The sequence below is a fragment of the Diceros bicornis genome (genome assembly GCF_020826845.1).
Source record: "Diceros bicornis minor isolate mBicDic1 chromosome 13 unlocalized genomic scaffold, mDicBic1.mat.cur SUPER_13_unloc_1, whole genome shotgun sequence".
In the NCBI taxonomy this organism is placed as follows: domain Eukaryota; kingdom Metazoa; phylum Chordata; class Mammalia; order Perissodactyla; family Rhinocerotidae; genus Diceros; species Diceros bicornis.
The window spans coordinates 11,474,372-11,497,175 of NW_026690866.1; positions in this window are offsets into that span (position 1 = coordinate 11,474,372).

A 22,804-nucleotide genomic window follows, 5' to 3' on the forward strand; every position below is an offset into this window, starting at 1 on the left:
CTGAATGAGGATTTCAGCTATGCTCACGGTAAAGGAGAGAAGATTGGAGTTTCAGTCCAGCCAAGTTAAATCCCTGCTAAAAAAATAACAACACTCTTCAGAGGAATACAATAGAATCCATAGTCTCTATAACTATCATTCATGGTTTCCAGTACACAGATTATTTTTTTTATTTATTTTTCCCCCAAAGCCCCAGTAGATAGTTGTGTGTTATAGCTGCATGTCCTTCTAGTTGCTGTATGTGGGACGTGGCCTCAGCATGGCCAGAGAAGCAGTGCCTCGGTGCACGCCCGGGATCTGAACCCAGGCTGCCAGTAGCAGAGCACGCACACTTAACCGCTAAGCCACGGGGCCGGCTCTCCAGTACACAGGTTAAAAAATCATGAGATTTGAAGAGATGGGAAAATGTAATCCATGTATGACCAAAAGCAGGGAGTAAAAACTCTCCCCAAGGTGTTGCAATTAGCTGACAAGGATAAGACAGCAGCTATTATAAAAGATGATCAAGGTGGTATGAAAAATATTCTCATAATCAATGCAAATATCTGGAAACTCAGCAGAGAAATGGAAATTACAAAAAACAACCAAATAGGAAGATTAAATAAAAAAATACTTTTGAGTTTACATGTACATCAGAAACAGTAGAAGAGGGCCGACTCTGAGGTTTAGCGGTTAAGTGTGTGGGCTCCACTGCTGGCGGCCCCGGGTTCGGATCCCGGGCACGCAACGATGCACCGCTTCTCTGGCCATGCTGAGGCTGCGTCCCACATACAGCAATTAGAAGGATATGCAGCTATGACATAGAACTATCTACTGGGGCTTTGGGGTGAAAAATAAATATATAAATAAAATTAAAAATAAAAAGGAACAGTAGAAGAAACATGAAGATAGAGCAATAGAAATTATCCAGTCTGAACAAAAGAATGTAAAAATTTTGAAGAAAAATGAACAAAACCTTACCTGTGAGGTGATTGAGTCCCCAGCAGAGAGGGGAGAGACAGAGAAATTAAATGATGCAGAAAGGCAAATCAATAAGTAATAGCATAAAACTTCCAAAATTTGGTGGAAAATCTAAAATTTTAGATCCAAGGAAGTCAGCAAACCCAGAAAATAAAATACAAAAAAAAACCATACTTGGGCATATGATAGTCAAGCTGCTAAAATCCAAAGACAAAAACAAAATCTTGAAAGCAGTCAGAGAAATACATATATACAGAGGAAGACATTACATACAGGGAGAAATAATGTCAATGATGGATGATATATTATCAAAAACAAAAGAGACAAATCAACAAAAATATGACATCTTTCAAATGCAGAAAGAAAACCCAAAAGTCAACACAGGATACTATATTTAGCAGATCTCACTTTCCAAAAGAAGGCAGAAGCCACAATAATATTCTGCACACCTATTAGGTGGCTGAAATAAAAAATAAACTTGCAAATATCAAGTCCTGGTGAGGACAAGGAGCAACTAGAACTGGGAATGCAACATGATAGTTGCATTCAGATAACGGTTTAGCAGGTTCTTATAAAGTTAAACATACACTTATTATATGACTCAGATATCCCACTCCTAGGGATTTACTTAAGCAAATTGAAAACTAATGTTTAAAAAAAGTCTTTGGGTGAATGTTCATAACCATGTTATTCGTAATTGCCACAAGCTGGAAATAAACTAAATGTCCTTCATCAGGTGAATGGAGAAAGAAACTGTGGTGAATTGGGACATTAGAATACTACTTGGCAATAAAAAGGATAAACTCTTGATTCACACAACAACATGGATGAATCTTGGCTGCATTTCTGTAAGTGAAGGAAGCCCGATTCAAAAGGCTGTACAGTATGTGGTTTCGTTTGTATGACTTTCTAGAAAAGTCAGCATTACAGAGATGAAAAATGATCAGTGGTTGCCAAGGCATGGAATGGGGGAAGGGGTTGACTACACAGGGACAGTATGAGAGAATTTTGGGGAGTGAAAAAAACTGCCCTGTATGCTACTGTGGAGGTGGATACATGACCATAAAGTTGTCAAAACCCACAGAAATGTAAACTACAAAGAGTGAATTTTACTCTGCACATTTTAAAAATCAATCAGGATGCTGGGGAACTCAGATGAAATGCAGTGAAAAATGAATCTCACTGTATGACTAGCATGTGACATAGCCACACATAATGGGTGGGGATGAAAGGTCCTGACCTAAGTTACATTGGAAGACAGTGTTTTCATGGGATACTGTAAAACTAAAGTACTGTACACAAACACTGTACTTTAGGTTGTAAGTTTGTTTTTCATAAGGGTAAGGATTATCAATTCTGAAACTAGTTGACACATTAGTAAATATATTGTAGCTAACTGGAGTTAAGTTTCTCACTGTTGGTGAAAGAAGTTAAAAATAAACAAAAGGAGAATGCTAGAATAAACTCTGTGGTGCTGGATAGGAGTTGGAATTATCAGTATGAAACCATGTCACTTCTAATATATCTATCCAGATAGATGGATAGATTGATAGATCAATAGATAGATGTGTACACCCGAGTTTATATTCATACATACATTTCCAGGCTCTGCTGAGAGGGTCCAGAAGCAGTGACACCCTAGTATCAATGAGCACACTTAGCTCTCAGATCTTGGTTTCTAAATATCATTCTCCAATAAAAAGAACCAGGTTTTCTTGGAGAAATGTCTAATTCTACGGCTGGAAATGGAAAATACAATATGAGCCTGGACCATCTTGTAGTGCCAGAAAGTAGTATAGTGCTTTAAATAAAACACAGCAGGACCGGCCCCGTGGCTTAGCGGTTAAGTGCGCACACGCTGCTGCTGGCAGCCTTGGTTCCGATCCTGGGCGCGCACTGATGCACCGCTTCTCCGGCCATGCTGAGGTCGTGTCCCACATATAGCATCTAGAAGGATGTGCAACGATGACATACAACTATCTACTGGTGCTTTGCGGGGGGAAAAATAAACAAATAAAATCTTAAAAATAAAAAAACACAGCAAATGATGAGATGTGTCAAAAGGAAGCAATCTGGAAGACTTTCCAATGGCTCAAGTTGGAAAACTGTGAACAACAAAGTAAATAATGTTAACATTGGATTATTACGCAGAGAATAAAACAAATATCCATGAGTCTATACTGACATAAAATAGATTAAATAAGAAAGGAAGAAATAAAGAGGAATAAAATAGAATAAGAGAAAGAAAGGAAGAAGGAAGGGAGAGGGAGGGAGGGAATCTTCCTCACAGAATTCCAAATAATAAATGTGGCTGGATAGCATGAAATAGAAAATCGCCACTAAAACACCACAGTAATAATTATTGTGGGTAAAGCTGACTGATGAATACAAAAACTGTGGGTGAAACTTAAAAAAAAAATAACATTTGCACAGCCTCAAATCATCTGCCTCAAAATACATAACGTTTTTACGTTACTTATTTTAAAAGACCTATGACTATTGAAAGCAAAAGTTATAACACTGTATTGTGGGATTTATAACATGGGAAGATGTAAAATTTATGACAACAATAGCACAAAGGACAGACAGAGGTAAATGGAACTGTTCTGTAGCAAATCTTCCATATTTTACATTGATTAAACTGGTGCACTATTAAGTCTAGGTAGGCTGTGATATGTTAAAGATGCATATTGTAATATGGACCAACCACTAAAAAATGCAAAGGTGTGTCACTTAAATGCTAATAAAGGAATTAAATAGCATACAAAAAGGGTTTGTACAAGAATATTCACAGGAGATGACCTGCACGTCCACAGGAGGAAGATGAGCCCACTGCGGGGCAGCCACAGAGCAGAACGCCCTCGGCCGTGCCGAGGAGCAAACGCTGACACACACATGTTGGGAGAGACTCATCAACCTCGTGCCGAGGGAAGCAAGCTGGACAGAAAACAATACACGTGGGATGATTTCAGGCAAGATGAACCTATGCTGAAAAAACCAGAACAGTGGTTGCCTCGGGGGAAGGACAAAATTGTCTAGGAAGGAACAGGAAGGGGTTTTCTGGGGGTGATGGAAATATCCTATTCTTAAAGGGGTGAAGGTTATATAGGTATGTTTATTTGCCAAAACTGTACGGTTGAGATTTGTGCCTTTCAGTGTGCGTACTTCTTACCCCCTCACACACACAAAGGACTAAAAGAATAATAAAGTGAGGTGGGAATGGGATGGAGTGTGGAAGAAACAAAAATGGCAGATGATTAGTAGTTGTTGAAGCTGGGTGACGAGCCTACTATGCCGTTTTGTTTATTTTGTATATTGTTTAAATTGTTCTGTAATAAAACACTTGTATAAGAAGACAAACTCGATATATAGTGTTCGCTGGTAAGATGTCAGTTACCTTTGGGGAGGAAGGAGCGAGAAAGGGATTGTCGGGGCCTGAGTGAAGCTGGTGCTAGTTCTTGGTCACACAAGTGTGTTCACTTTGTCATAATTCTTTGAGGTTTACATGGATGACTTCTGCGTATATTTCTATATGCATGTTATACATCAATAAACATTTTAAATCCGGCATATTTGCAAAAAGATCCTAACTCAATATCTCAGAATAACAGCAGTGATTTGTTTTAAAGTGGAACACGTTCACTGATGGTATCATCAGATGGATTTTAATACTCCCAAGTATCTAGTAATGCCCTCACCCTTGAGTGGCCCCCCTGGGTCGTTCCATTTTTGCCTCAATTTGGCAAATGGCATGGCTTTGAGTTTTTATGATGGGTATGGGCCCTTAAGGTGGGTGGGTTCCAAGGGGAGGATCTCTGCAGCAACCCGGATCACGAGGTCCAGAGGGAGGATCATGGCAGGCTGGATGGATGGAGGGCATGGTAGGACAGATGGCCTTGAAAAGGCAAATTCCAGGATCCCATGCACCCTGTATTTCCATTTGAGATATTGAATTTACATTTCAAATACTGGCCAGGGACCTTCCACCAGGGCTGCAAGTATCCTCACCAATAGCCAGGCTTGTGAGCCCCACCCCTACCCGAGTACTGGCCTCAAAGGATGCAGCCCAACCACACTGCACAACTCTGGGGGATGGGCAAGACATGGAGAGATGGCATCTTATAGAGAAGAGGCGGGGTAGAAGGTGGGGTGTAGAAGCAGAGGGGAGTGGGCCAGGGGTGGAGAGCCAAGTGGGAGTTGGGTCTCCTAGCTATGCATGCTGGGTGCTTTTGTCTGTTAACCATTCTCGGCTGGGAGCTTGCAGGACTGCAGATCTACAACTCCCAAGATGCTCTGGACACGGGGCGGTGCCTAGCCCTGGGGGGAGGAGCATTGCGGTGAAGGCTTGCCTGAGGGCCAAACTGCCATTGACTCAGGACTCTGGTCCTGCACACGCTCCAACTGGACTGAGTCCCGGAGGGATGTGACGGGACTAGAGGGACGAGGGAGTTAGGAGAGTGTGGCAGTTTCATGGGCAGCCGCAGGCCTGCAGCGTGTAACTGCTTTTGTCCAAAATTGAAGCTGGACTCGCGCCTCTTCCCCAACGCCTCCCTCCGTTGCTTGATTCCTCCTCCCCCCTGTGTGCCTGTGGGTCTTTCCACAGCCTCCTACCTAGTCCAGGGCCAGGTGCTTCTCTAAACTGCTTATCGGAACTGGTTTGACGTCCCAGAAACTTTCCAGTTTGCCTGATGCCCTCTGCCTTCTCCAGCCAAAGTGCCATCATTTCATCAGCCTTTGGGAGACATTCGCCCTTGTGGCCCCTCTTGCAAGCACAACTTAAGAGTTTGCAGGGTGGTAACATTGGTTGTTGCTTGCCTTTTTCGCAGATGTGGAAGTTGAGACATCTGTGAGGTTAATCACTGGTTTCCCCAGGATCCACTAAGAGTAGAGGAGAACAAATCAATTCCCAGGCAAGTATCTAGTAGGCCGTTTTCACTAACCCATTCCAGTGCAGAGGCCTCTGAAACAGCATCTTTAAGATGTGAATAGCTTAAGTATTTTGCCCTTTAGATTGATCACCTAATCTCAACTCAGGCCTGAGTGGCCAGTCTCTCAGGGACATGGGTGGTGATTCTGATCACTCAGGAAGAGACCGGTGGTCCAGCTTTGGGAGAGGCATGTTCATGGTAGACAGCACTTAGGCAGCATTTGAAACCCGTCAGCTTTAACATCTCTGCTTTGGATTCAGGCAAGGTTCAAGGATAAACACGCCTTGGGATAATCAGATGTACCGTATTCTTTAAAAATTGATTACATCAGTGAAAAGAACAGAACATAAAATATCCTGCTCATTTGCAAAAGATAAAATGCAAGCAAGATTTTCTTGTTAATTTTTTTCTGCTCATTCTCTTGGCTGTACTGTATGCTTGAATGCAGAAACAAAACACTTGAATTGCCATATTCTCTTTTCCTGAGATTGGTAAATTAACTTAAAAGTCATATTGAAACCTGTGGAGGAATGATTAGCAGTTTTTCTGACTTATGTCATCCTTAAAAGTCTGGGCGTTGATCTAAATGAAAACAAGTCCTTGTTTATATTACACACCCCAATAGGTTACATTTCCGATTCCTGAATGTGGAATATAATCAAAAAAACAGGAAAACCTGGTCATGGAAACTAGACCCTGTCACTATGTCAAGAATTTGCCTCTTTATGAATTAATGACACATGAATTCTTCAACGTTTTTGTAAAGAAAGGATGAGAATCTCTGCAGTGTCTCTGAATGTGGCAAGACGGGGACTTCTCGTTAGACCACATCCTCAAGTTCTTCTCTCGTGCTCAATAGGCCCAGGTGATAGGCTGTGTGGTCAGGTGCAGCGCCGCTCCCCAGCCACCAGTGTTCCATCCTACTCTGGCCTGTGACCTCTTCAGGGGGTTCTGATGACACTCGTCCACAAGTGTTGGAAGGAGACATTGTAACGTGAGGATATTTCTCATCTTGAAACAATGATTAATTGAGACGAAAGTCTCTGCATCTGTGTGCTCCGATGCACTGCTGTTGGAGTGTGGCTCCAGTGACCACTGTACTCCCAGCAGTCCCCACAATGACTGCCTCAGACATTTGATCTCCTGGTGCAACCACAGCAGCTGTTGACAGAGCTGGGCGCTCGTCGTGGTTAAGTGTCTTCCGTCAGATTTTGCGGATCTGACGCTCCTCTGCTCAATCTCTTCCCATTGCTAACTGCTGCATTGATTGCTTTGTAGTTGTTTCTTAGGAGCCACTGTGTGTAACTGGATTTCACAGTGTCTTTAGGGACCCACCTTCACTACATGAGTCACTGTACAACAGCCACTTATCCTGGTGTAACCCATGTTCGTCCTCTAAAGTGGAGCTGTGAAGAACCCTGTTTACTCAGAGCTCCTCTCCTTCTCGTGCTGCTGGGGCTGCTTATGAAGCTGGGCATCTCGTCTTTGGTCTCATCATATTACTCTTTTCATCGATTATTCTGAAGTCAGATACGACTTTGTTAACAATGTGGACACTGGTTGTCACAGGCACTTTTATGTATCTTCCCCAACAGCTCTGTGAAGTAGGCCTGTGATCCTCATTTTACAGGGGGGACACTGAGGCTCAGAGAGGTCGATTAGTTTCCTTCACACAGTTTCTTGGTGCATTTTGAGTCTCCACCTGGAACTCCGCCTCTCAGGTGTGTGCACTTAGATGGTTTTCCACTTTGTCCCTCTCTGTCAGCCTCACCAAAGGCACACGGCCCATCCTGAGTCCATTGTCTGCTAGTTGACAGTCACCCTGCACAAACAGGCCCTGGGTGGGGAGTGGACTAGCACGGCGTGGTCGTCCGGCATACGCTGGGCAGATTCTAGGTTTATTGCAAGAGCTGGAGTAGTGGAAGATACTGACCGTCACTCACCTGCAAGGATTCTTATGTAGAAATACTCCACAGACTTTTTGCAGGTGTCATGTCTTTTTGTCTTCATTCCTCCTCTGGGCTTTCTCCTACAGTCCATGCTGTGCAGTAACATACAGTACAGAGACTGGTGAACATAATACTGTTGCCCTACACCAAACGGTCACATCACTCACTTTTCTAATTATGAAAGAATTACATACTTTGTAAAAAAACTCAAATTACACAGATCTATGTAGAGTAAAGTGAAACCTTCCACTTCCATCCCCTTCCCTGCAAACTCACTCCCCTACTCAGAAGGAACTATTGTTAAGAGGTTGCAGCTTATTCTTCTGGACATTTCCTATGAATTTATAAATACACATAAAGAATTTTTTAACATAAATAAATTACATAACTACATCGTTTTGCAACTTGCTGTTTCCCAAAACATATATCATAGACGTCTCTCCTTATCAGTGCACGTCACTCTAACTTAGCTTTTTAGAAGTTTTAGAGCTACTCCAAAGAACAGGAATACCACGATCTGTTTATTTCTTCTTTGATAGAGATGGGGTTATTTCCAGTTTCACTATTATACATAATGCTGCAGTAAGATCCTTGTATGGAATTTATTACACTGTTATTCAACTGCTCAATTTTCTTTGTTCCCTTTTAGTCAGAGACTATGATATATTTTTAACAATTTTATGGGAATTATTTTATAGGGAAATTAATTTTATCTCTGAATCAAGACATTTATGGGGAAACTGGACTTCAATGTCATCCATCTCAGTATTCTGGAGAAAAATCCTTAAACTCAGAAGATATTATGCTTACTGCATCACATTCTAACAAGTCATGTTAACAATTTAAAGTTGAATGTTTGGGCTGGCCCGGTGGCGAAAGCAGTTAAGTGCGGGTGCTCCGCTGTGGCGGCCCGGGGTTCGCGGCGGCCCAAGGTTCGCGGGGTCAGATCCCAGGCACACACCGACGCACTGCTTGTCAAGCCATGCCGTGGCGGCATCCCATATAAAGTGGAGTAAGATGGGCATGGATGTTAGCCCACGGCCAGTCTTCCTCAGCAAAAAGAGGAGGATTGGCAGATGTTAGCTTAGGGCTGATCTTCCTCACAAAGCAAAAATAAAAAACAAAATAAATAAAGTTGAATGTTTGTATAGCCTCTACAGTCTTTGTTCAGAAGAAGGATGACTTTTTCTTGTCTTGAAAACTTCTGACTCCAGGTGCTCTCAGTTGGGCTTCAGAGAGGATAAGATGTTGGTGTTGTATATGTTTCTCTTCAGCTGTAGGCTGCATCTTCTAAAGATCATAGAATTGAACATGGTCCTATCTATATATATGATTTGGGTCAAAAATTCAAAGTAATGAACCCAAGATAGGAATCTATAACTTTGGTTCATTTTTAAAATTTTTTATTTATTTATTTATTGTTTCCCCAAAAGCCCCAGTAGATAGTTGTATCTTATATCTGCACATCCTTCTAGTTGCTTATGTGGGATGCAGCCTCAGCATGGCCAGAGAAGCTGTGCGTCGGTGCGCACCCGGGATCCGAACCTGGGCCACCAGCAGCAGAGCTCGCACACTTAACCGCTAAGCCACAGGGCCGGCCCTATAACTTTGGTTCTTAATGAAGAGTTTCCTTTGATATCCTCATGTCTCTGTGACTACTAGTAAAAACTCACCTATGGATGAAGAGATGTGGTTCTACTGGCAATGTCTTTCTTGAACATCCATAGTTAAAGCTGCCAAATCCATAGGCAGATTAGACTTGACCTATGACCGCTGCCTTTGTTCTTTGACCCGGGGAAAATAAGAATTTAAAAAAACTGTTGTTACTAGCACTGAATGTTAGAAATGCCCATTAAAGAGTGAGTTTGATTTGATAAACTAAAGGGAGTATAAGCAGAACAAAATCTTTAATATCTATGAAATTTCAAAAAAGTTCTAATTTTTTTAACTGTAACTCTATTTTTGCAACAATGCAAAATGTATATATATGAATGAAATATCCCTCTGTCCATTTCTTAAGTTGTTTCCATTGGTTTGATGGATTTATCCTCTAATCAGGATTCCAAGTGTGAAAGAACAGCTTGGTATTTCAAAGAAAAGAAGCCATTGATATTTGATTTTCTTTTAGCTCGGCATCCTACAGCTTTGAGGAATAAATTATCATGTAATGATACAATGATTCTGAAATCTAATTGTTAATTAGAGGGATGTAAGGGATGATTGAATGGTGGTTCATCCCCATGGTCAGGGGTATTGTACACATGGACATGTAAACACAATTCAGGAAGCTGCTTCAGCCCCGTGACATCCCTGAGAACCACAGTGCAGGAGGATCTAGGGGCACAGCCCTTTGCCTCGATCTCCTGGGTTACATGTAGATCCAGAGGTCTTGACAGTGGCCTCAGAGCAGCTAACTTTTGTCTATTTCTCCCCTTCCTTCTCTCAGCTTATCTCAAACAGTCCTGACTATCATGTTTTAAAGTAAGACCAATTATAGTTATTTACATGAGCTTCTTGTTCATTATTGAAGAGTAATAATCAGGCATAACATTAAATATCATTTAATCTACCTAATTTTATTGGTTGTAGCTTTTAATTGATTAGAACACTAAAGTTGGTTCAGAGTTTGATATTCACCATGTGTGTTAATCTGCTTACAACTGCCATGTTCCTCACTCCTCTTATTAGTGTATCTTTGGCCCATCACAAGATTTTAATGACTCAAATCATCATAAATTAAGATAATGCACTGTCTTTTTGATGACCAGGAAGCACATGGGTCCATTTTGGAAATATGACCATCTGTCTTTGTTCCCCATGGGAAGTCTCTTGTCACTAGGTCTCTAGGTGACTGGCGCAAGACCTAGGTCTGTAATAGCTTGATGTCTCTCCTTCTATTTGGGGTAGAAATAAAAGAGGTCAGAGAGACTTATTAAAGATTTGGTTGCATGAAGTCTTCTATGAAGACCATCCATGCATATTTTTCTGGATAGCTCTCTGTTCCTAAGACTACTAGTTATTTTAAGGGCTTGTCAGAAACCGTGAAAGGTCTGATGTTTTACCTTACCTGCAAACCAATAAGTTAGCCTACAATGGTCTTACAGATGCTGGCAAAAGTCACGAGACCCATGCGTCAGTGACAAAGGAGTTAATGACACAAAAATAGCAGTGGTCAGAGTATCAGCATTTACACCGGTTCACTAAATCTCACTTCCTACAGGGTGATACACAGTGAGCCAGGGGACATGCAGAGTGATGCAAGATCTCAAAGCCTAAGGAACTCAAATCTTTTATAACGGGCAGGATGTCTGCTAACCTTTGCTCTGGGGGGTGTTACTTTTATTATACTGGGCAGTAAGCAAGGCTGCCCTTTGCTCCAGAGGAGGCCACTATTTCTATCTTCCAAGGCTGACAGCTCTACACACATCCTTGAAAAGACAGCTTGGTTTTACTGGCTTCCAAAGATAAGCTTGAATGAGAATTGATCATCATTTATTTCTTCTGTTTCCGTTATTGAGATTGTGCAAACATGCTCTTTCCTCTGTAAAGTTCACTAACTTTATTCATACATAAGAGATGCTTTTGATTTTATTTATTAAGTTGAAATTTTCTTATCAGAGAAAATGATGAAACTATTATGGGTTGGATGTGAAAGTATGTTTTTCCAGGAAAAATGTGAAAGTAGATCGGTGCTCGCAGAACTTTGCCACAAGGAAATGATAGCAACTTAAATGATTTTAATTTGAATACTGTTTTGTACAACTTTCTTCCATCTTACATCATCCTCTCTGCTTCCTGTCATTCCCATATTGGAATGGGGCAGTTTCAGGGATTCACTGAACTCATATACAGTATTCAAATGGTTTTGTCTGTTGTGTTTTTTTAATTGAGATAAAGTTGACATACAACATTAAATTAGTTTCAGCTGTACGACATAATGATTCAATGTTTGTATATATGTTGAAAGGATCACCACAATAAGTCCAGTTAACATCCATCCCCATATAGAGCTACAAATTTTTTCTCTTGTGATGAGGACATGGCATATTTCAAGGTACAGAAGAATCAACGATGATGCCATACTTTTCCATATATAGCTTGATGAATTTGGACATAAGCATACACCCTTGAGACTGTCACCACCATCAAGGCCACAAATATATCCATCATCTCCCAAAGTTTTCTCTCACCTCCTTTATTACTATTATTATGTGGTAAGAACTCTTAATATCTACTCTATTAGCAAATGTAACGTATGCAATACAGTCTTGTTAGCTCTAGACACTATGCCATATCCTAGATTTCCAGAACTTATTTATCTTGATAACTGAACCTTTGTATCTTTGAACATCAGCTCCCCATTTCTCCATCTCCCCAGCCTATGGCAACCACCATTCTGAACTCTGCTTGTGTGAGTTTGACTATTTTAGATTCCACAAATAAGGGAATATTTGTCGTTCTCTGTCTGCCTTATTTCAGTTAGCACAATGTCTTTCAGGTACATTCATGTTGTCAAAAATAGCAGCAATTCCTTCTTTTATCAATGTTGACGATTATGCCATTTCTTTATCCATTCATCCATCAGTGACGTTTAGGTTACTTCCATATCTTGGCTATTGTGAATTTGCTGTAATGAACATTAGAGGGCAGATATCTCTTTGAGACACTGATTTCAAATCCTGTGGGGGTATACCAGAAGTGGGATTGCTGGATCATAGGCTAGTTTTCATTTTTGGAGGAAATCCCATACTGTTTTCCATAATGGCTTTACTAGTTTACATACCCACGAGGGTTCCTTTTCTCCACATCCTCACCAACATTTGTCATCTTTAGTTTTTTTAATAAGCGACATCATAACAGGTGTGAAATGATAGCTCATTGTGATTTTGATTTGCATTCCCTGATTTGTCATGCTGAACAACTTTTCATACACCTGCTGGCCACCTGTATGTCTTCACTGGAAACATTTTACTCTGGTCCCTTGCCCATTTTTTAAATTGATTTTTCTTTTTGTTTTTGAGCCAAACAAAAAAAGAGAACAAAATTTCCAGGCATTATGGGTGCTTCTCAGTTGATGCAGATGGCTTTGTATTTACAGTGGTACAAAAAGATCATGTTTCATGTTTTTTCTTAGGGCTTGTCATAAGACAAGCAGTAGCTGAGACAAGGCAGATAATCGGGATCTTCTGGGTTTGGAGGTTTACAAAATAAATGAGTGGTAAGGAATTATTTATTTTTCCAAGGAAATTATTGTGATCATGGTCCATGGAATCAAGGATAGATAGGTGTAGGAGGAAATTAAGGTGAGAATCTTTGATCTGGCATTACTACAGATCTTGAAAGACAGGTATCTACTGTATGAGTGTTTGAATAAATATATTAGAGATCAGGAATTTGTGGTGAGTGAATATGTTTTCTGAATTATTTACTTTTGAACATAACCATTTGGATTATGTGAAAATCTGGGATATGGGAGTAAGTTGCTAACAGGGGGTGGTTGATAATGTCACTATTGATTTAACCTCTATGAACACCAAGTGGTCAACGGATTAAGCAAATGAGTAGACAGAAAATACAGAAATGGTAAGATTTGGGATTTAGTAAAGGACTGGGGGTCGACTGTCCTGAAAGGGAGTGCCAGGACTTGTGCGGTTGAGAGTGACATGGAAAAGAAGAGAATAGACTAACACTCAAACAAAGAGGGTGTGTTAACAGGATGGAGGGGGGAAATGATCTGGAGGGGCCTTGAGTTTTGACCTTGAGCTTTCTGTTCTTGATGCAAATCTGCCTGATGACATCCCAGGACACAGGTCAGATATATCCCCAGAGGATATGGGGGGGGGTGAAAGTACAAAACAGCCAGGATAATTGTCCTAAAAAGGCAGGCCTCCTTTATCATTTGACCCAGTTTCATGATTTGTTTTTATAGGGTAAGAGGAAAAGAAGGATGATAAGTCACGTCTTCACAGAAGAAGCAGTGTAACTGTGGAAACCAGTCCAAACCAAAGCCTGGTTTAAGCATTTCCATTCTTTTGAGGATGTCCAGTGACATATTCAAGAGGCCAGTTACTAGAATGCCATCCTATCCTGGCAATGACGGGTCTCTGAGAGGACAACTTGGACCAGCCCCACCAGATCTGCTGGCCCGAGAGACCTCAAGGACTCCAGGCCTGCAGCAGTGCAGGACAACTCGTAAGTCCTTTCAATCTTGCCAAAACGTTGTAAAAACTTGCACCTAGTCACACAGGTGAATCCCTGCCAGGTGTGCTCACAGATGGTCTGCATTCCAGGTCCCATTTCCACTCCTGCTGGTCTTCAGATTTGGCAGAGATGATTCCAGGAACTGATCTGTGCATTCTACAGCTCCACTGTGGAGGTATCAGGAAGGAGGAAAGGGCAGTGAAGAACACAGTAGCGAGACTGGTGATAGCATTGATGGCGGACACACTTGCTAGCGAGACAGAGAAAGTGAGGGTCTAAGAAGGCCGTCCTGACAGCAGATGAAATGGAGCAGGCACCTCAGTGAGGTCTCTTGGCAGCGTCCCTACTGTTTCCTTGCTTTCAGCTCTTGAAACTTTAAAATATATTGATACTTTTCTTTTATTAAACTCTGCTTCGAGACATAGAAAATATAGACAACAGTTTCTTTCTGAGGTGAGAGGTTGAGTTTCAGGTGAGGAGAGAAAGATCTTCCTTTTTCATGCTATTCTCTCATTTTCCTTTACTATGTATAATATTTATTTGTACTTTAAAGTCAGCAGCGAGTTATCAATGTCACGGGATGATTCAGTTTTTCCCCTCACAGTCACAGTAAAACCTACTAAAAATGGATTATTCTTTTTGTATAATATTCCAATAGAGTCCAAAATATTATTTCAAACGCACTTTTGTGTCTATCTTCTCAAATTAGATATTTACTTCTAGGACTCCATTTTTCTGTTCTCTGTTGCATGCTACTTCAGAGTTGCATGTAAGGAAATACCAGATTTCCCTCAGTTTTTTAGATCCATATGTGTTGGAAATTTGATTCATGGAGATCAACATGGCAGTTGGGGGATCGTGCTATTATCAAAGGAGATCTTTTCAGGATCAGTAATGCTGAAAGAACCCACTGCTTGTTGGGATTTAATTGTCTATTTGAGGGATCAAACTTTCACTGTTGGCACTTCTCTTTCTCTTTGGAGGGAAAGTAGAGCCTTCCCAGTCTTTCCGTTACCAAATCACTTTCCTGGGTGGCTGGGCCGTGTCAGGAAGGGTTTGGGATGCTGGGAACCAAGATTCATTTTCAGCTTCTGGTTGTCCTGAGAAGACTTCCTTGGCACAGTGCAGCCTGTGTGTCTGGGTGACACTTGCAGCCATCAGAAATGAGGGCATATCTCACAAGTGCCAAGCGATTCATCTGGTCCTTGCTTTACAGGGTGTTCCCAAGGGATGAGGTTCAAAATGCCACTTGGTATCCCTTTGAAAGCTCCTAGTCATTGGGTGGGTTCTCGGTGCGAGCTCAGAGCAGTGTCTGTTCACCACCAGATAGGAAGCATTTCAGTATTTTAATTGGTAAGGCTGTGTTCATGCACATCCATGGACCATCAGTTCAGTGGCATTCCCTGCTGTAGCCCCCCACACCCCTGTCATGCCTCATCTTTGAAAGCCCCAAACACTGTTCACACCCCAGCAGGTAGTGGTAATGTGACCAGATCATAGGACTGGGGACAAAAACACAAAAACCCAGGGGCGACACAGTTTATGGGCTCGGGCCCAATTGCCCCATTTGGATGAGTTGGTAACACCAACACTTAGTGTGTAAACTAGATGATTGTCCAAGACCATGGACCTCAGAATGACCCGGGCTCAGAAGTCACCTTGGACAGCAAGGGACAGTATGAGGTCACTCACAGGCCAGGATTATGGTCCCTTATACTGGCAAAGTAGAGCTCACTGGGGATCCATCAGGCCAAGCGAGGGAGGAGGCTTGGGGCCTTCTGGGGAATTTCTGCCCTAAAGGGAATTGCATAATGAAGGCAGGGGTGCTGAAAATCCTAGTTCACAGGGAGCAGTCATGTTTATGGAACAAAGCCCAGCAGTAGTCTTAAAAGCTGCGTCACAAATCTTTCCTCCTGGATACAGAACAAACAGGAAAAATAATTTAGAGTCCTGGACAAGGATCCCAGCAGGATTCAAATCCAGGTCAGGGGTGAACACGGAGCCCCTAGAGGGGCCTCAGGAGCTATGTCCTGCCTGCCTTTAGTCCATTTGCAAATGAGCTTCCTTGGGCGTTGTCCTCTCAACGTGCATGTTTTGATCTTTTTATATTATTTTCCCCCCATAGAGCTGTTGCAATTCCAGGCATTGAACTAGAAAACTACAAGTTCCTAAAATTTAGTCAAAAGAAATCTCAAAAAGAGAAGCAGAAAACTTTCCCTGTTCCTCAAGAATGGAGAAAGGCAGCCCCTGCCTGTGGCACGACTTTTTCCTGGGTAGTTCTGTTTTAAAGACACCCACATTTCAGTGGTTGTTCCTCTTCCTGTGAAAGTAGCTTCAACCTTAAAATCCGAAGAGAATGGGCGGGGGCCATGTCTGCTCCTGGAGGAGCTGAATGATATTGAAATGAACTGGTCTTCGGAATTAGGGGGACCTGGGAGTGTCCCCACTAACCAGGGAAGGGGCTGGCCCTTCTCCCAGTGCCAGTTGTCCGACTCCTCAAGGGCACGTTTAGCCTGAAGCTTTAGTGAACCCCTAGGAGTCGGTCACCACGGCCCAGACACTCACTCACCCTTAACCTTGATGATGTGGGGTTGTCCTTATCCTTGAGTATTCTGCTGGCCAACTATGTCTGGGGGTCCAGCTGGCAGGACAGGCTGTAGCTCCAGGACAGACAGATACCTGTGAGCCTACCAGGAGCCACACCACAGGTGTCCCCCCACTGACTGCCCAGCAGCTGGAGTCTAGGTGTCCCAGATGTCGCCATGCAATAAGACCTGGGTCTGAGTGGGGGGCCACGGAGACAGGCTCTCTGGACTGGCCAACAGGGAGAGTCCACCCCTGCCCTCACCCAACTCCTGCCCCGCCTCACCTATCATTCTCGTTGAGCAACCACATGTCCTGGAACCAGGCCCAAAATCGCTCCTCGGGCTCTAGGTTGTAATTCTTTGTGGCCACCTGGAGCAGCAGGATCTCCCTCATGACTGGGTATTCCTGGGACAAGAGGGAAGGAGACGATGCAGATAGGGCCTGGGTGGGGGATGCTTCATGGACTTTGTGGCTGGTAAGGAGTGGGGCAGGGGACCAGTCCTGGGAACCCACCTCCCCTCCAGTTCCATCCAGGCTCTACCTGTTCGCAGAATGGGAATAATCAGCCCCTCCTCCAGGACGTTTTCCTTTATGCCGTCCTCCCCTCAACCCACTCGCCATTTGGTCGGGTCTCCCACTTCTCTGTTATCAAATTCTTCCACTCAATGTAAGATACAGGGGGTGGAGCCAGGGACTGTTCTGCCCAGAGGGTCTCTGATTTCATCCTTCTTCCCCTCCCATGCAGGGGGTGTGGCAGCTGTTCACTTCAGTCATCTTCTCAGGTTAATCTCATTCCCCTGGAAGGCAGAGAACCAGAGTCCATCAGACAGAACCCCCTAGCCTGACTAGACCCCTATGCCCACACCTTCTCAAGTTACACTACTGCCAGGTCACCAGAGGGAGCCGGGCATGCACAGAAAGCAGGACTTGGACCTAGGCCGGGCTCTGGGCTCCAGAGAAGCAGGACATGGGGGAGAGGCTGAGGGACCTGGCAGCACAAACCTCTCTGATGACAGACTTGGAGGCTGAGGCCTCAGGCAGACAGGACTGCTCAGCCACTTATGTGCTGCCTGACTTGGAGGGGTCCGAATTCTCTCTCCCTCCATGGCCAATGTGGGAGGGAGAGGCTGAGTCCAGCTCAGATAAAACCTCATGCAGCTGTGTTTTCAGGCAGCTCTGAGCTTCCCCAGCCTGAGGAACCAGAATGGGTGTCTCAGGTGGAGCCTCTGTTCACTCATCCCTAAGATGGGCCTGATGCCCCAGCTCTCAGCGGTGGCTGAGAGGCTCTTATGACAGGAGATGTGCCAAGTGCTGAGAGCTCAGAGCTCACTTCGGGGGCTCCTCATCCCAAGGCTGAGGATCCTGGTCCTCCCTGCCTGGTCCTCAGGTGCACCCACCTCGAGATTGTCACCCATCAGCAGGTGCAGCATCAGCAGGTGACCAAGGAAAGTGCCAACATATGGGATGACACTCTGTGACAATGGGGTGTGTGTGGGATGAGTCCTTGTTCTCAAGTCAGCCCCCTGCAGACCCTCCTCTGAAAAGACTTCACCCTCAGCCTCCTGGCCCACCTCAGGGTTCAAACCTAGGGGAGCAGCCTAGGACCCTTAGCAGCCTCCCCTCAACTCCTCCTTCCTTCACAGCCCAAGAACACCACACGCCTCCTCCTCACCTCCCAGGGCCGGCTTCTGGCAAATCACAGGGTGTGCGGTCCCTGGACCTCCCCACAACAAACCCATCCTGCACCAGCTCTTCCAGGCCTTCCTCCTGGGGCATTCAGGCACTGTGGCACCAAGAGGAAGGGGCCTCCTCTCTTGATTTGAGGGCCTCCAGCTGGGAGGGCAGAGCCCCTCCCCCACAGGCACACTCACCTGCTGCTGCTGCTGCTTCTCCTGCACTCTCTGGAGGCTGATCTGCGGGGGAACAAACGTGGATGGCCCCTGCTGCCAGGGTCGAGGAGAGTGTCAGTAAGGCCATAGTCCCCTCACCCCATTTCTCTCCAGCACCACTGGTCTCTGACCCTGGACATCTGACTCCAGGCAACTGGTACCAATAACACTCCATCCTCCAAGGTGTTGAGATTCTAGAACAAGCCAAGCTCCAACTCTCACTCTGGGTGTGAGCTTGACCTTTGGGCCAGGCATCTCCGAGCCTGTTTCCTCATCTGGAATGTGTGAGAACTCCAGCTACCTCACAAGTTCTCCTGAGGACTCAGTGTCACATGACACTGTTCTCGTCCTCACCCTTCCAGTTGGAGCAGGCAGAAAGCTCCCACAGTCCTTTCTTCCCTCTTACCTCATCACCGCCCTGTGAGGCCTGCAACTGAGGCTCAACTGGGGGAGTATTGGTCCCCAAGTTCACTCTCAGCTTTCAGGGTTCAGTTTGGACTGAGAGCCTGAGTTTCTTTCTGTCTGTTGGCCTTGGCAATCTCGTGCTTCTCTCCTTCCTAGCGTCCACATTGGGCAGCCCTAAAACACTGGTATTTGATTCCTCAGTTACAGGGATTCGACAGAGTGAGAGAGAGAGAGAGAGATGGAACATGAAAGAGGGAGTAAGAGGAAGTGAGAGACTTTTTTAGTTAAAATTTAGACAAGACATCCCATCACTTTGGCTGTTATTATGTTAAGAAGCCAGTTACTAACTACTTAGTGGTTCCACTGGGATGACTATACCATGGGTGGGGCTTACTGGGTACCACTGTGGAGATTGCCCACCTCATAGGCCAAGATGAGGCTCTTGGGTCGCATTCTCCATTAAACAGGAAACAATTGAATGGTTTTACTCCACAGGATGGCAGTATGTAAATTTCCACTAGTTTCAACCCCCTCATGATGCTGACCTGAAAATGAGGCCACGTTGGAAGCGACTGTTCCAATGTCACATTACTAGAACCCAGACCGGCTTTGAGTGGTGTTCTGTGCTACCTGTCACCCCTTCTTGTTATTCCTCTATTTCTAAGTTTGTGCCATAGGTACATGTGACACCAGCCCACAGGGGTAACAGATATTATGTCATATACACCAGGCGACATCCCTAGGAAGTAGATTCTAGCCTGATCCCCATGGTGTAGGTTTAGAGACTGGGGAAGATCTGAGAGGTACAGGGACTTTCTCAGGATGAAGAACTGGTAAGAAAAAGGAGGTCTGCATTCATCTCTGTCTCCTCAAATCTAAGACTCGACTTAGGTTTCCAGGGAGCTGTGGCTAGGGCTGTGTAGGCTCCTTGTGTACAGTTCAGGAGATGACATGGGGGAGGACGGTTAGCAGCCAGGGCACAGGGGGCAGCTCTGGACAAGTCTGATTGAGGTAAGGGGGCCAAGTAAAGGAATCTTGAAAAATGACCTCACTTCCTTGGTCATAGACCTCAACAGATCTTAGAACTCTGGTAACCAGGCACCCACAGCCCTCCATCCAGCTAACTTGACTGGAGACAGTCAACAGGCAAAAATATTTTGTTGTTGTATCCCAACTTTTGGAGGATCCAGGTTCAAAAAAACCCCAAAAGAGAAAGTTTTGGTCGTTGCCGACGTTGGCTCAGCCCTCATCCCCGATGCCTCTGGGGGTCTGGCAGGAGGCAGTGAAGGGTAACACGGGGCAGCCCAGGAAAGACTAGTGCAGGTAAGGACACAACTGTAATCCCACCTGATCTGCCCCACACCCCTTACCCTTCACCGTGTGTGTGTCTGTGTGTGTTTGTGTGGAGGGGAGAAGGCAGGTTATGAGGGGCAGGTCATTCCGGGGCAGAAGCTGGTTGTTAGGTGTCAGAAGCATGCTGGGCCTGTCATGTTCATAGCCCAGGTCATGGCTGGCAGCATGAGAAGGTGAGCTCTTCTACTCTTATGTTATTGAGCCATAGAGGTTTCATCTCTTTTCCTGCCTGACCACAGTTCTTTGCAGGGATGTCCCTCTGTGCCTGAACTGAGGAACAGACTTTCTCTTGGGGGTTGACCCCAGTGGCAGTGTGCAGGCAGCCCCTGATTGCTTCTGGCCCAGCTCCAGAACAGTCTTTGCAGAACTCCAGTCAGAATGTCATCGAGGTTCTGCCCAATGGTTTCAATTTCACCAACTCACTAGGCAAGGGGAAGGTGCCTGGAGCCACAGACACCATCCAGTGTTGCTCTGAGATGAGAGCAGGAGCAGAGGGTCTCCACACTCAGGACCTTGAGATAGCCAGGTTGGACTAGAACTAGGGCATGACCAGACTGGGGCTGTCCCTTTTTCAAGCTAAAGGGGATGTACAAGCATGTAACCTTGTCTGGTTCAGAGCTAAGCTGCCATGACCCTCTTACCATGGCCCGGTGTGAGCTTCTGGAGGCCACTGAGGCAGAGGCAGAGGGTAAGGGGGACTGCAGGCTGGATATTCCTGGAAGGGAAGTGGGATCTTTCCTGTGTTTAGAAGGAAACATGGAAAGTCAGCTATGTGGGTGAATCTTTCTCTTTATCCCACTGTAACGCCAGCTGCAAAGCTCCAGCCAGTGGCAGAAGCAGAGCAGTGGTTAGTGGTGGAGGTAGAGCTGGCTACAGCTCCGTTGACACCACGCCTTCTAGCAGTGGAGCCAGCGTCCCCATCATCAGCAGTGTTGGACCTGGAGCATGGGCCAACATCGGCTCCAGCAGGAGTGGGAGCTGCTGAGCTGGAGTCACCTGGACCATCATTTCTAGTGGGAAGTCCGTCTCCACCTGTGGCTGTTAAGGAGCATGAGAAGAAGCCAAACCTCACGGCCTTTCCTCCTATGCAGGTGGTAGAGCGCTTTGCCGTGATGGATGCTGTGAGCAGCTGGGCTCTCAGGGCGGGGTGGAACAGGCCTTCCCTCTGCTATCATTGCCCCAGACCTGATCCAGAATCCCATGATCTGGGCACAAATCCCAGCTCCACCCCTTAACAACCATATGATCTGGGCAACTTCCGGAACCCCCAAGCCTTTGCTGTCCACCTGCAGACCGTAGAGGTGCACAATAACAGGACCTGCTCCACAGAGAGGCTGTGCTGGCTCCATGAGGTAGAAGAGATGGAAAGCTGGGCAGGGCCTGGCCCATCAGTGGTGGAGGGGAACTCATTGTGTGCAGCGAGGTCTACGGTGGCCCAGCCGTCTCCTCAGGAGGCTCAACATCCTCAGGACTTGACACCTGATGTGTGCTTCACTACAAGGGAGACAGACAAGGCCAGTGGTTGTAGCTGCCACAGGGGAATGTGCATCAGAATGGGGAGTGGGACCAGAGTGGAGATCAGGGTGGTGGAAGATGCCCCCTTGGCATGAGCAGAGTTGAGCCACCGTCTGGAGCTTAGAGTTAGCCAGGACGGGCTGGGTGCAAATGCCCCTCTCCCTTCTCTGCCAAGATTGGGTCCTGGGTCATCCTGTGCTGGGTACCCTCGGTGGACAGAGAAGAAAACCCAGGGACTCTCACAAGGCTCAGGCCACATCCTGAGCTTCCTGAGCTCCAGCTCTAAACTGTGACACCTGTGTCGGACTTTAGGGGCTTTGGACACAGAGCTGGCCTGGCACAGGCTGGATGACACTCCCCCTGTTCCCCAGGAGCTCTTCTGGAAGGTGGTGCCCTCTCAGTGCCTGGGATCTACCTGGCAGAAGAGGAACAAACCTGGCAGTGAGCACTAGACACCCACCATCCAGGCCACCATCGACAAGTTCAGAAGGGTGGCCAGCCTTGTCATCACCACTTGCCTCGGGGACCCAAGCATGACAGTGCAAGACAGGGTGAGGGTGGTAGAGCACTAGGTCCAGGTGGCCCAGGTGTGCCGTGGGAGGCCCAGTGGAGCCTTTCTCTGGAGACTTGGGAACTGCCTCTCCATCGTTCTCAGCTCCCAGGATTGCAGTGTGTGGTCTAAGCTCCTGCAAGTCCCTAGGCTCTTCCTGCCAGGGGCCCACTGACCTTGACTCCAGGTCCCAGTGGGAGGATGCTCACTTCCTACCTGGCTAATTCCCTGGGTTGAGCTAAACTCCTCCTCCTTGTGAGTGTTACTCTCTGGGTCCTAAATGTCCTTCTGGGGCTCCTTGAGCATCTGTCTCATCTAGGAGGGGAGATTTAAATAGAAGGGGACTGAAGCTAGAGCAAGCGTGGCTCCAGTGCCCAACCTCACACCTCATTCTCTTCCCTTCCCCAAGAGTGAGAGATCTGGAAGAACTTCTCCTCGCGTCGCCCTGTCGTCTCTGCTCTGCAGAAA